At 36.2% G+C, this 12,382-nt stretch overlaps 1 pseudogene; it reads right to left on the reverse strand.

Annotated features, from left to right (window-relative positions):
* Positions 1 to 7,567: 7,567 nt before the first annotated feature.
* LOC118631466 lies at positions 7,568 to 10,098 on the reverse strand (annotated as a pseudogene).
* Positions 10,099 to 12,382: the final 2,284 nt, after the last annotated feature.

A 12,382-nucleotide genomic window follows, 5' to 3' on the forward strand; every position in this document is an offset into this window, starting at 1 on the left:
GTGATGAAGATGGAAATGCTATTCCATGTTCTTTGTAAGTTTCTTACGAGAGTCTGAAAAGAGAACTGAATATAATAAATCTAGTTTATCTACTCAGAAGGTTAGTGATTATATCACAGTCTAGGTATTGCCACAAAGACCTAGTTTTGATATAATGCAGGGTCTTCTGCTAAAGTCATTTAAATTGATAACAAGCATATTATATTCTCAAAATTGTGCTTCTATGACAAGCCAATGAGCAACTACTAAGATCTACAGTAGATCTGAGAAATACCTAAGGATTTCCCCAGTTACAGCAAATAATTCTGCCAAGAATACATACACATTTTCAGATCAAATTGAGTCAAGTCCTCTGTTATTTTACCATAAATACTACTTATATCCTTTAATGAACCATGTTATCTTCAAACATTAATGAATGTATATTTATGTAAAACATAGTCACTTAATAAGTAAAATATTACTTGGCAGTGGTCTCAACTTTGATGTGTGTTTTTTTTTGTTTGTTTTGTTTTGTTTTTATGCTATGTGGAGGAACATAGTATGGTGGCTAGATTCCAAAGAATGCCATCAAATAAATTATGTCTACTTATATTTTCCTCACTTAGTCACATCCCATAGTGAATCTGAGCTGGTTCTACTAATATATATATTACATATATATTATATATATATATTATAAATATATATATACACACACACACACACACACACACACACATACTTTTTATTCTCACCCGAGGACTTTTTTCCATTTTTTATTCAGACAGAGCGGGAGGGAGGGAGAGAGGGAGAGAGGGAGAGAGGGAGAGAGAGAGAGAGAGAGAGAGAGAGAGAGAGAGAGAGAGAGAGAAACATCCATGTGAAAGGGACACATCGAGTGGCTGCCACCCACATGACCCAACCAGGGCTGGGGACAAACTGCAACCTAAGTACATACCCCTAGCGGGAACCGAACCCGGGTCCCTCTGGACCACAGGCGGACACTCTAACCGCTGAGCCAAACTGGCCAGGGCTCTACTACTATATTTTAATAAACACATTTTCTGTGAAAGTAATTCTGTGTCAGTTCCAAGTTTTAAGATCATGTATTTGTTTACAGTTTTGTACCCTTAGGAACCCTGAGCGAACATATAAGAAGTCTGACTACCCTGAAGCCACCATATTGTAAGGAAGCCCAAATAACTCATGTGAAGATAAAATATAGAAAGAGCCATTGAGGTGGCCGACCAGCTATCCCTCTTCTGTTCCAGCCTTCTCATCAGAGACATGTTGCAGGTGAGTTATAAAACAAACTCAGAGCATGGTCAAACAATTTTGCCTTGACAGGCCTTTCTATTATCTATTGCTCTATGATAAATCACTCCACAGCCTGGTGGTTTGGTATCACGCAATGTTATCCTCTCTTACAATTTTATGGGTTGATTTGGCAGCTGAACAGTTCAAGCTTGGCGTCTTACATGACATTGCTGTCAGATGGTGGCTGGTGCTAGTGTCATTTGAAAGCCCAGTTGGGCTGGACATCCATAATGAAAGGTTAATATATTCTAAAATCACATCAAATTAAATCACTTAGTATTTCTGCTTATTTGGTATATGAGTGTATGCTTGTGCATTTATTTATTTTCGTGTCTATAAACTAGCATGACAGCTTTTCCTTCCAACTTAATCAATTTTCATGTGAAGTAGAAGCCACCCAATTTTACTTCCTTAATTACATAATTGATATTTGAACATAATATTGAAGTAGGCAACCTACTCAAGCTCACATGCCACTATTGTAAATATTATTGCATCTTATAAAATACTTTGCCGAAGTTCCACTTAGAATTTCATAATTTTTTCAATTTGAAGTAAAGGAAGTTGGCTTAGACCTATTCCCTGTGTCTTTGAAGAGCTGTAATTGCCCTAATTATCTGCTCCAGTGCAATGTTAAAATGTTTTTAACACTCTGTCTCCGGAGGAATGTACTTAGTTTCTAAGAAGTGGCCATCTGTTTTTTATATGAACACTCACTGTAAGTTAAAAATCCACTTGTGTGTTTAGTTCTTTTAGCATCATCCACATACATTTCCTATTTCAGGGTCAGATATTCTGCAAATTTCCGTAGGAGATATAAAAGCAGGAGCCACAGTACAGAGAAAGACCCAGATGTGACCTTCTCCTGTATTTCTCCACATAGAGAACATAGAGACCCTTCGTTATTTTTCAACTCTATTCTTTCTCTTCTTTAAAAGGACTTTTCATTCATCTTTATCAATCCCAGAACTGTCTTGGCAACTGTCCTCATTCCCTTCCAGCCTTTGTTACTGTGCATATTTTTACAAAGGATTATGCAATGATTGCAGTTTGAGAAAAGGGAAGTATGAAAATTAGTAGAATCAAGCAGTTGAATGTCACAGTAACATCACATGTGGATTAATTTGAGTCGATGCAGAGGACATCTAAATTTGACTTAGCCCTGGCCAGTTTGGCTCAGCAGTGAGAGCGTCAGCCTGCGGTCTACAGAGACCCGGGTTTGATTCCTGTTAAGGGCATGTACCTTGGCTGCAGTTTGTCCCCGGCCCTGGTTGGGTCGTGTGGGTGGCGGCCACTCTATGTGTCCCTTTCACATCGATGTTTCTCTCTCTTCCTCTCTCTCCTTCCCGCTCTATCTGAATTAAAAAAAAAAAAAGGAAAAATGTCCTCGGGTGAGGATAAAAAAAACAAAGAAATAAAAAAATAAATTTGACTTAAAATAACGTACATAGACATTCTCAACCAGAACTATGAGTTTACGTCATTAATAGTACTGTGAACTCCCAATCCTGATTGCAATGGACTGTCTATCAATGGGATAGTTTAGATAAAGGGAAATTATGTATTTTGACAAAAGTTCTATATATTAGCGGTTTGTAAAGTTATTCTTTCCCTTATATCACACATCTATTTGAGAATCTAATGAAAGTATTACATTCTTTCCCCAGAGGGAACAAATATTTTCACTTAATATTCCATGTTGTGTTCAGAAAGTTAACGGGCTCCCTGAAATACAGTGCCATGTAGACCTGCCATTCAAACCTGCATTTTAATAGAAGCACAAAATTCAGAATGGCCTGCAAAGTGTTCAGACTTTCAAATAAAAGTATAAACAATAGAATAAAAATACTCTGAGCTGGCCAGTTTGGCTCAGCAGTTAGAGTGTTGGCCTTGGAACGAAGGGGCTTGGGTTTGATTCCCGGTCAGGGGCACATATCTGGGTTGCAGGTTTGATCCCCTGCCCCAGTGTGGGTTGTGTGGGAGGCAACCAATCGATGTGTCTCTCTCACATCAATATTTCTTTCTCTCTCTCTCTTTCCCTTCCACTCTATCTAAAAAAAATCAATGGAAAAATATCCTAGAGTGAGGAATAACAAAAATAATAAATAAATAAATAAATAAAATAACATGAATATATCTCTTCTTGCCAAAGCAAGTGTGACGTGTGTACAAGCTAGAGTTGCCCCTGTACAAAATGAATTTTCTGAATTCTACTCCAGAATGTCTAACATAACAAGTTTTGATTTAGGTCTCAGGAATCTCATTTTACTAGATATAGCAGAAATTGAATATAGGCAAATCTTCTAAAATTGATACTAAATGTTTTAGAATATGAGTACAATCATAGTATTTTATGTGTGTGTGACTGGCTGACTTCACTTAAAATAATATCCTTCTGGTTTACCCATGTTGTATCATGTAAAAAGATTTTCTTCATTTATTAAGGCTGTATAATATTCTATTGTATTTCTTTTTTAAAATATGTTTTTATTGATTTTTTTTTTTTTTTAGAGAGACGGAAAGGGAGAGAAAGATAGAAACATCAATGAGAGAGAAACATCAATCAGCTGCCTCCTGCACGCCCTCTCCTGGGAATCGATCCTGTAACCCGGGCATGTGCCCTGACTGGGAATTGAATGCAGACCTCTGAGTCCATGGGATGACCCTCAATCCACTGAGCTATACCATCTGGGCTATTCTATTGTATTTCTATACCAAATTTTATTTGTCCATTAATTTTTTGTTGGACATTTAGGTTGCGTTTACCTCTTAGATATTATGAAGAGTGCTATGATGAATACAGGTATGCAATTATCTCTTTGAAATTATGCTTTGAGTATTTTTATATATACCCAGATATGGGATTGCTGGGTCATACGGCAGTTTTATTTTTAATTTTCTTGAATACTCATACTGTTTTCTCTAATGTCTGTAACTGTTTATTTTCCCACCAATAGGCCACATGGGTTGCAACTTTTCTGCATCCTTGCCAACACTTATTTCTATTTTTTGATAGTGGCTATCCTGGTGGGTGTAAGATGATACCTTGCTGGGGTTTAATATGCATCTCCCCAATAACTAGTAATGTTGACCATCTTTATGTGTGCTTATTGGCCATTTTTATGTAATATTTGGAGAAACCTTTATTCGAGTTCTTTACCCATTTTCAAATCAATTCATTTGTTTTGTTGAATTATAGAAGTTCCTTGTGTTATCTGGATATTAATCCTTTTAGTGAATATGTGGGTTACAATTATTTTCCCAATTCTGTAGGTGGGCAATTTCACTATATGGTTTCTTTACATGTGCAGAAGTTGGAAGTGTGGTGTAATCCTATTGTCTATTTTAATATTGTTGCCTGTGCTTTTGGTGTAATGTCTAAGAAATTATTGCCAAGACTAACCACGTGGAGTTTTTTCCTTGTTTTTTCAGAGTTGACTATATTCAATGTCACATTTAAATCATCAATTCAACTTCAGTTGATTTTTGTATGTAGTATAAGTTAAGGGTCCAACTTCATTCTTTTCCAAGTGGATATCTAGCACCATTTGTTGAAAAGACTATATTTTCTCCATTGTATAGTCCTCTCACCCTTGTTGAAAATCATTTGGTAGCCCTGGCCAGTTTGGCTCAGGGGTTGAGCATCGGCCTACAGACCAGAGAGTCCTGGGTTTGGTTCCCGCTAGGGGCACGTACCACCAAAAAAAAGAAAAAAAGAAAAATCATTTGGTAATGTATAGAAAGGTTTATTTATGAGCTCTCTATTTTTTCAATTGGTCAATAAATCTATCTTTATAGACCAGTACCATATCATCTTAACTTCCTTAATAGGGTGTTGTTAAATCAGGGAGTGTGAGGCCTCCAACTTTGTTCTTGCTTTATTGTTCGTTTATTCGAGGTTCTTTGAGGAAGAGTTTTAGTCTTTCTGCAAAATATGTCAATGTGGTTTTGATAGGAATTGGGTTGAATATATAGATTGCTTTGGGTAGTATGAATATGTCTTCCAACCTATGAACACAATATGTCTTTCCATGTATTTGTATCTTCTTTGAATCCTTTAACAATATGTTTTCCTTTTCAGTGTACAAGTCTTTTACCTCCTTGGTTTAGTTTATTCCTAAGTACTGAATTTTGTCAGTGTTAAGTAAAATGTTTTTTTCTTAGTTTTCTATTTGGATTAGTAATTGTTACGTGTTTAAGAATGAAACTGATGTATGATGCTGTATCCTGCAACTTTGCTAAATTTATTTACTACTTTTAAGAATGTTTTTGTAGACTCTTTAGGGCGTTTTACACATATGATAATGTTATCTCTTGACAGAGAATTTTAACTCTTCATTTCCAGTCTGTATACTTTTTATTACATTTATTGCTTGATTACTGTGGCTAGGACTTCCAGCGCCATGTTGAGTAGCAGTGACAAGCCGGGGTATCTTTGTCTTGTTCCTGATCATAAAGAAAAGCTTTCAGTCTTGCCCCATTAAACACGATATTTTCTGTGGGTTTTATAACACATGGCCTTTTATTATTTTCAGGTAGTTTTCTTTGATTCCTAGGATGTTGAACTTTGTAAATAGCTTTTCCTGCATCAACTGAGGTGATCATGTGGTTTTATTGTGTCCTTTATTTTGTTAATGTGGTATATTAGATTGACTGATATTTTTGTTTCAAACCATCTCTGCATTCAAGTATAAACCCCACCTGATTATTATATATACTTTTTTAACTTCGTTGTTGATAGAATTTTATCAAGTTGATAGAATTTTGTTTAGGATTTTTTTGTGTGTCAATATCCATCAGGGATATTAGTCTATAGATTTCTTTTCTTGTTGTGTCTTTGATTTTGGTGTAGGGTAAGGCTGACTTCATAGAATACATTTGGGAATACTGCCTCCTTTCAGTTCTTTGGAAGTTTGGGAAGGATTGATTTTAATTCTTCTTAAGTGTTTGGTAGAATTCTTCAGTGAACCCATCAGGTCCTGCATTTTTCTTTCTTTGGGGGTTTTCAATTACTGTTCAACTCTTTACTACTTATAGGTCTGTTCAAATTCTTTTATTTCCTCATGATTCAGCTTTGGTAGGGTGTAAGTTTCTTGGAGTTGATCTATTTCAGGTTATACAATTTGCTTACAATTGTTCATAATAGTCTCATAATTATTTTTATTTCTGTGACCACTATAATGTTTCACTTCCACTTCTAATATTACATATTGAGTCTTCTGTCTTTTCTTATTTAGTCTAGGTAAGGTTTGCTGATTTTGTAGATCTTTGCAAAAAAATTAACTCTTGCCTTAGCCAGTGTGGCTCAGGGGTTAGCGTGTCAGTCCACTCATTGAAAGGCTGTGGGTTTGATTGCTGGTCAAGGGCACGTATCTGCATTGTAGGTTCAATCTCCTGCCCTGGTCGAGCTGCATGAAGGAGGCAACCAATTGAGGTGTGTCTCTCACACTGATATTTCTCTTTCTTTTTCTTTCTCTTTCTCCCTCCTCCTCTCCCCTTCCCTTTCCCCTCCCACTCTCCCCTCCACTCTCTCTCTAAAAAAAAAAAAAACCAATAGAAAATGTATCCATGGATTAACAACAACAATAAAATAATTCTTGAATTTCTTTTTTTTTTTTTATTACAGAATGTTTATCATTTTTAAAATTAATTAAAGGGTTTAAACAATAAAATGACTTGGTAGCATGCAAATACTTCAGGCTGGAGAGGCATATTTGTTCTTGATTAATTTACATATAATAACTTCTCATAACACTTAATTTCAAAGCATGTATAAATTGGTTTGTCATGAATAATAATTGAAAGTAAAATGTAAGCAAAAGGTCAATTTAAATACTGCTATTAATTATGAGTCAATTTAAGGTTAGGGACTAGAGAGGCATTATTTTTTAAAATCGGAGGTAAAAAAGTCTTTAGGAAGCAACCATAAACCTATGTACTTTTGAAGATCAAGGGCTAAAAATTCTCTCTTCATGAACACCATTAAGCAAAGGATGTATAGCATCCATCATACAGGTGTTTCAAAACCAGCATGTTTCCAAAATTATACATTTCCTTACAAATAAATATTACAATATTAATAATTATAGAGAAACCAGAATGAGTTTCAAAAAATGTTTACCCTCACAAGCATCCCTGAGCTATATCTTAAGGCATTCATTTTATTTTTTAACTTTATTTTTATTGTTGACACTATTACAGATGCCCCTATTGTTCCCCCTTTGCCCACCTCCAGCCAGCCCGCACCTCCTTACCTCTGGCCATCACCTCACTGTTGTCTGCGTCTATTCATTACGAATATCTCTTCATTTGAAGGTTTTCAGAATATCTTCTTTGCTTTAATTGGTTTTATGTCCCTATTTTCATCTTCTACATAATGGGCACAGTCTCCTTTTTTTGGCCGAATTTTTCCCAGCTGTCCCCACCAAGGTCTCATATCTTCTAGCCATCTCTTCATCTGACACACTGGGCTCCATCGTTTCATCTTCAGTTTCTTCTGCTTTGTCCTTAGCATCCACCTGACACATTGATTTCTCAGCCTCGGGATTATGGAAGTCCTCTGGGTGGCATTCTTCCATAGAGAAGGTCTTCTCATACCAAGGAAATCTGCTCTTCTAGGAAACTCTTTCTTTTGAAGCTCTAGCAGACAAGTACCAGTGCCCTTCACTAACGATCTTTCTGTCTTCCTAATCCAGTTGTGTCCTGGATTCTGGGTCCAGCTCCCTTTGCATGAACTGCAGGTGCAGCAGATTCTTGGGCAACTTAGTCTCTCTCGCGGCCACCGTGCTGGCTGCTGCCCAGCCCCATGCTCTGCCACTTCAACTTGTTGATTTTACCAATTGCTTTTCTATTCTCTATTGTATTTCTCTCTTCTCTAACCTGTCTTATTTCTTTATTCGCTGACTTTGGTTTAGTTTGTTCTTGTTCTGGTCCCTTGAGGCTTACGTTTAGGTTATTTATTGAGAACATTCCTTTTTTAATGTAAGCATTAAGCACTGTAAACTTGCCTCTTAGTACTGTGTTCACTGCACCCCATAAGTCTTGATGTGTTTAATCTAAATGTGGCAGCATATCATTTAAAATAACTGCAGAAAAATACACTTCACTCTTCATCACTCCTCTATATTTCTAAGTAAAATTCAGCCTACAGCAAATTACATACTCAAATTTTTATTGAATGAATGCATCAACCATCCCATCACTCAAGTGTTAATAAGTAAATACATTCATTTGTGCTGCATTCTGGGAGCTCCCCGTGTCCTGTAAGCTGTCAATGATCTAGAGCTTCTTGAGTCCCTTTCAGATAGCTTAGGCCGTTAGGTATTCTTGTCAACGCAAACGGTGAGGGCAGTCAGTTTCCTAGGATAAAGACTGTCCATAAGTAAGTGAAAGACTTTCACAATTCATTAAAGTTTCTGAGATATACAAAAAATTTGTTTCTAATGTTAAAAAAAAGAGAGAGAGAGATAATGATACTAATTCACGGTTGCCCCCAAAGGGCTTTATACAGGTATCAGATTTTGTCCTCTCTGTTTTAATTCCATTTTTGTAGACAAGATCCCACTTATTTACTCAAGAGAATAGATACTAAAGTAAACAACTGATTCAAGGTGAGAGCCAATTTGCACTTTCTGAACTGCGCCTTGGAAGGTTCCTATTTCTTTTGAGGATATAATGAGTACCCAGTCCTTGAAAATATATAGAGTTGAAACATCTCTAATCCTCTAAAAACATGTTTTTTTAATGAAATTAAATATTACTGTTATCTGAGACTATGTGTAATTTTAATAGAATGCCAATACTTGTTGGCTACAGTTTCCAAATTTTATCCAGAATTTAATCAAGTCTCACCACCCTAAGTGTAACAACCTTACCAAGATGCAACAAAATTACCAAGTTCAGATTATTACAGTAGCTCTTAACTAGTACACTTCTTTCTCATTTTTCCCTGATCCTTTGCCACCATTCAAAAAAGGGCATCAAGAATGAGCCTGTTAGAAAATGCAAGTGACAGAATGTCACTTTTCTAATGAACAGCTTTCTCTGGCTCCCTGGTCACTGAAGGTAACAGCCGAAGTCCTCAGTCTGGTTGATAGGGCTCTTGTGGATCTGCGTGGGTTTCCCTTACCTATACAGCTTCACCTCTACACTTCTTCTCATTCACTGGGCTCCAACATTCCTGCCCCTGCTGTGCCTGGAACTTGTCAGCACGCTCCTCATTTAAATTGTCGGGGTTGCTGTTCTCTTGCTTTATAGTCACATCCACGGAACTGTTTTGTTTCCTTTAGGTCTTCATTCAAAAATCGCCTTCTTAGTCAGAAGAAGTGCTTTTTTTTTTTTTTTTTTTTTTTTTTGGCACTCTACCCCAAACTATAACCGTTTAGCATTTTCCATGCCCTTCTATGATGACTTGTTTTTCCTCTTTATTACTTCTGCTTATGAAATATATTTTAATTATTTATTATATTCATAGTTCCTACACTAAAAAGTATATTTCATGAGAACAGGGTTCTTCGTTTGGTTTTAGTCTCCAGTGTAATCCCCAGCAATTAAAACAGTTCTTGGCAAACAGCAAAAGCTTAATAAATAATTATTGACTGATTTAAAGACTTTATAAGTTTTGTTCTTTTAAGAAGCTAACAAAACTTGTTTCATCAAAGCTTAGATCAGCAAGAGTGCTGTTTCCAGTGAACGAGGAAACTCCCCTAACAAGGTTAAGCGCATAGTAATTGCAGAGTTGCTTCCTTCATGACGACATGCCCTCAAGAACCCAAAGTCTCCATTTCCCCATGTTGCCATGCTGGCTTTGTGATGGCTTCTTTTACCCTGTTCACTTCTTGATCACAACATTGTTGCTTCAACATCAACGTCTACAGGCTCCAAATAAACTTTCTATTCCTGCGATTTCCTTTTTTAAGAAAATAAGAAAGACTTTCCCAGGGGACCTTCAAGGGAATGTCTTCTCAAATCTCCTTGGCTAGAAATTGGTCACGTGACCCTGCCAAAGGCCATCACTGGCAAAGGAAAATCATTTCCTTGACAACTCTGTCTAGTCCATGGATTATCAGTCATGCCCACTTTTTAGAATCACATGGGAGTTTTCTCACTTGCAAATTCTTGTGACCAGCTTGAAATAATTAAATCAGAATTTATGCTAGGGCCCAGGCATTATTAATTTTTTAAAGTATCCAGGTGATTACAATTTATCTGGTCAGGTTTGAAGATCAGTGGTCTATCTCTAGACTAATCTGGGGCTAGGTAATTGTGGCAGATGGAAATTAAGCATCTAACAAATATATAGGCTCTGCCAGAATGAGGGAAGTGAAATGGGGGGGGGGGATAAAGAGGGAAGATAATGAATAAAAAAATCAAATGTCTGCTATGCAGTATTAAGTGTTTGTCTTAGTAAAACTTTAGAATAATATTTTGGACAACAAATAAATTACAAATTTAGCTTGATCTAAATTAATATTTTCTTTCAATTTATGACATTCATTTACAGATGCTGCAGTGTGCCAAGTTCTCAGGGAAAGAGACTTCTGGCCTTCAGAAAATGTCCTGACAGTCTATAAAGTTCCAGGACATTCTTCTCACACAGAGATCTATTCTGTTCTACTATACTTCAGCACCTGTGATAACCAATTATATTAACTTTCATTATTTACCTACTCTGTGACTGACCTTTTGAAAACCACGGGAAGTAGTTAACCTCTTGCCACACCTCTCATGGATAAAAGCTTCTTCTTTTAATCTCATTTTCAACAGGCTTTCTGTTGCAGACTTTTTAGCCAGCAGGATGATTACAAAGGTTCCTCAAGGCAGTTACTCAAAATTGCAATTATAATTCTTATTTCTGGGCAATGCAGACTCATTCTAATTATAAAATAAGTTAGTGTCCTCACAACCATTGCTTCTCTCAGGTGGTTCTCAGGGATCTTAAAAGGTATATTGTTGTTTTTTAATCTGTGGAACCTTTTCTGTGGCTATTCTTGATACTGCTTTTGAATATGAATATTTTTGGTTATAAAGACAGCAAGAATTAGCCCTGGCCGGTGTGGATCAGTTGGTCACACCAAAAAGTTGTCAGCTTAATTCCCAGTCAGGGCACATGTCCAGGTTGCAGGCTGGATCGCCAGTAGGGGGCGTGCAGGAGGCAGTCCATCTCACATAGATGTTTCCCTCTCTCTCTCTAAAAATCAATAATAATTATAAAGACAGCAAGAATTAGACTCAAAATGTAAACGATAATACTGCATATCATGTCACTGAATATATACATATTTACTAGCTGCATGAAATGTAGGTTCCTGTTAATATAAGTACCACCACTTGTCTACATTCCTCATTACTTGCAGCATTTAACAAGTCCAAGTAAATGCGAGTTTCGTCTACCAGCAGTGTTTTCCCTAAAGCACCAATAACTTACATATTTGGGATATTTTTCTATTGCAAATAAGACTATCCTATGAAAAATAGAGTCTATTCCTTAGTTGCCTCATTTCTCACCCAGATAACATCAACATTTAAACAGTAAGGGGGTAAATTTTTTTTATATTATATAACTTGAGTACAGAAAACCATCCCTTGAATTTTTCAATTATTCCCGTGGCCTTAGAGAAATACACTAACTTCCTCGGACTGTAAAGTTAAGCATAAGTTATGGTTCACTATGAGGACCCTCCATAATCCACAGTTTTAGCTGTTTTCTTTAGCTGTAATTAGTTTTTCCCCCTAGAAAAATAAGGAAAAGAAAGTGGCAAATGAGGAAGGAAGTCAAGAAGGCATGGCAACATAGTGATGCTTCATGATCTCCTGAGAAATTAAAGAGTATGATTTCTGCTTAAGACACTTAAATTCAACTTTCTGAAGCATATGCCTATCAGAGGATAAAGTTTGTATATCTCCTGATATATATGCTAACAATGGAGTTTTAGAAAACTAAAAGAAAATATAGATAGAAATAGCCTTCACAGTAATTTTATTTTAAAATATAGAAATTACACACACACATAAATGTGTACATATATAAAATTTATATATATTCACACACATTTTAAATAAAATATGTGTATATGTTTGTATA

The sequence above is a fragment of the Molossus molossus genome, unplaced genomic scaffold, assembly GCF_014108415.1.
Source record: "Molossus molossus isolate mMolMol1 unplaced genomic scaffold, mMolMol1.p scaffold_m16_p_16, whole genome shotgun sequence".
NCBI classification, from domain to species: domain Eukaryota; kingdom Metazoa; phylum Chordata; class Mammalia; order Chiroptera; family Molossidae; genus Molossus; species Molossus molossus.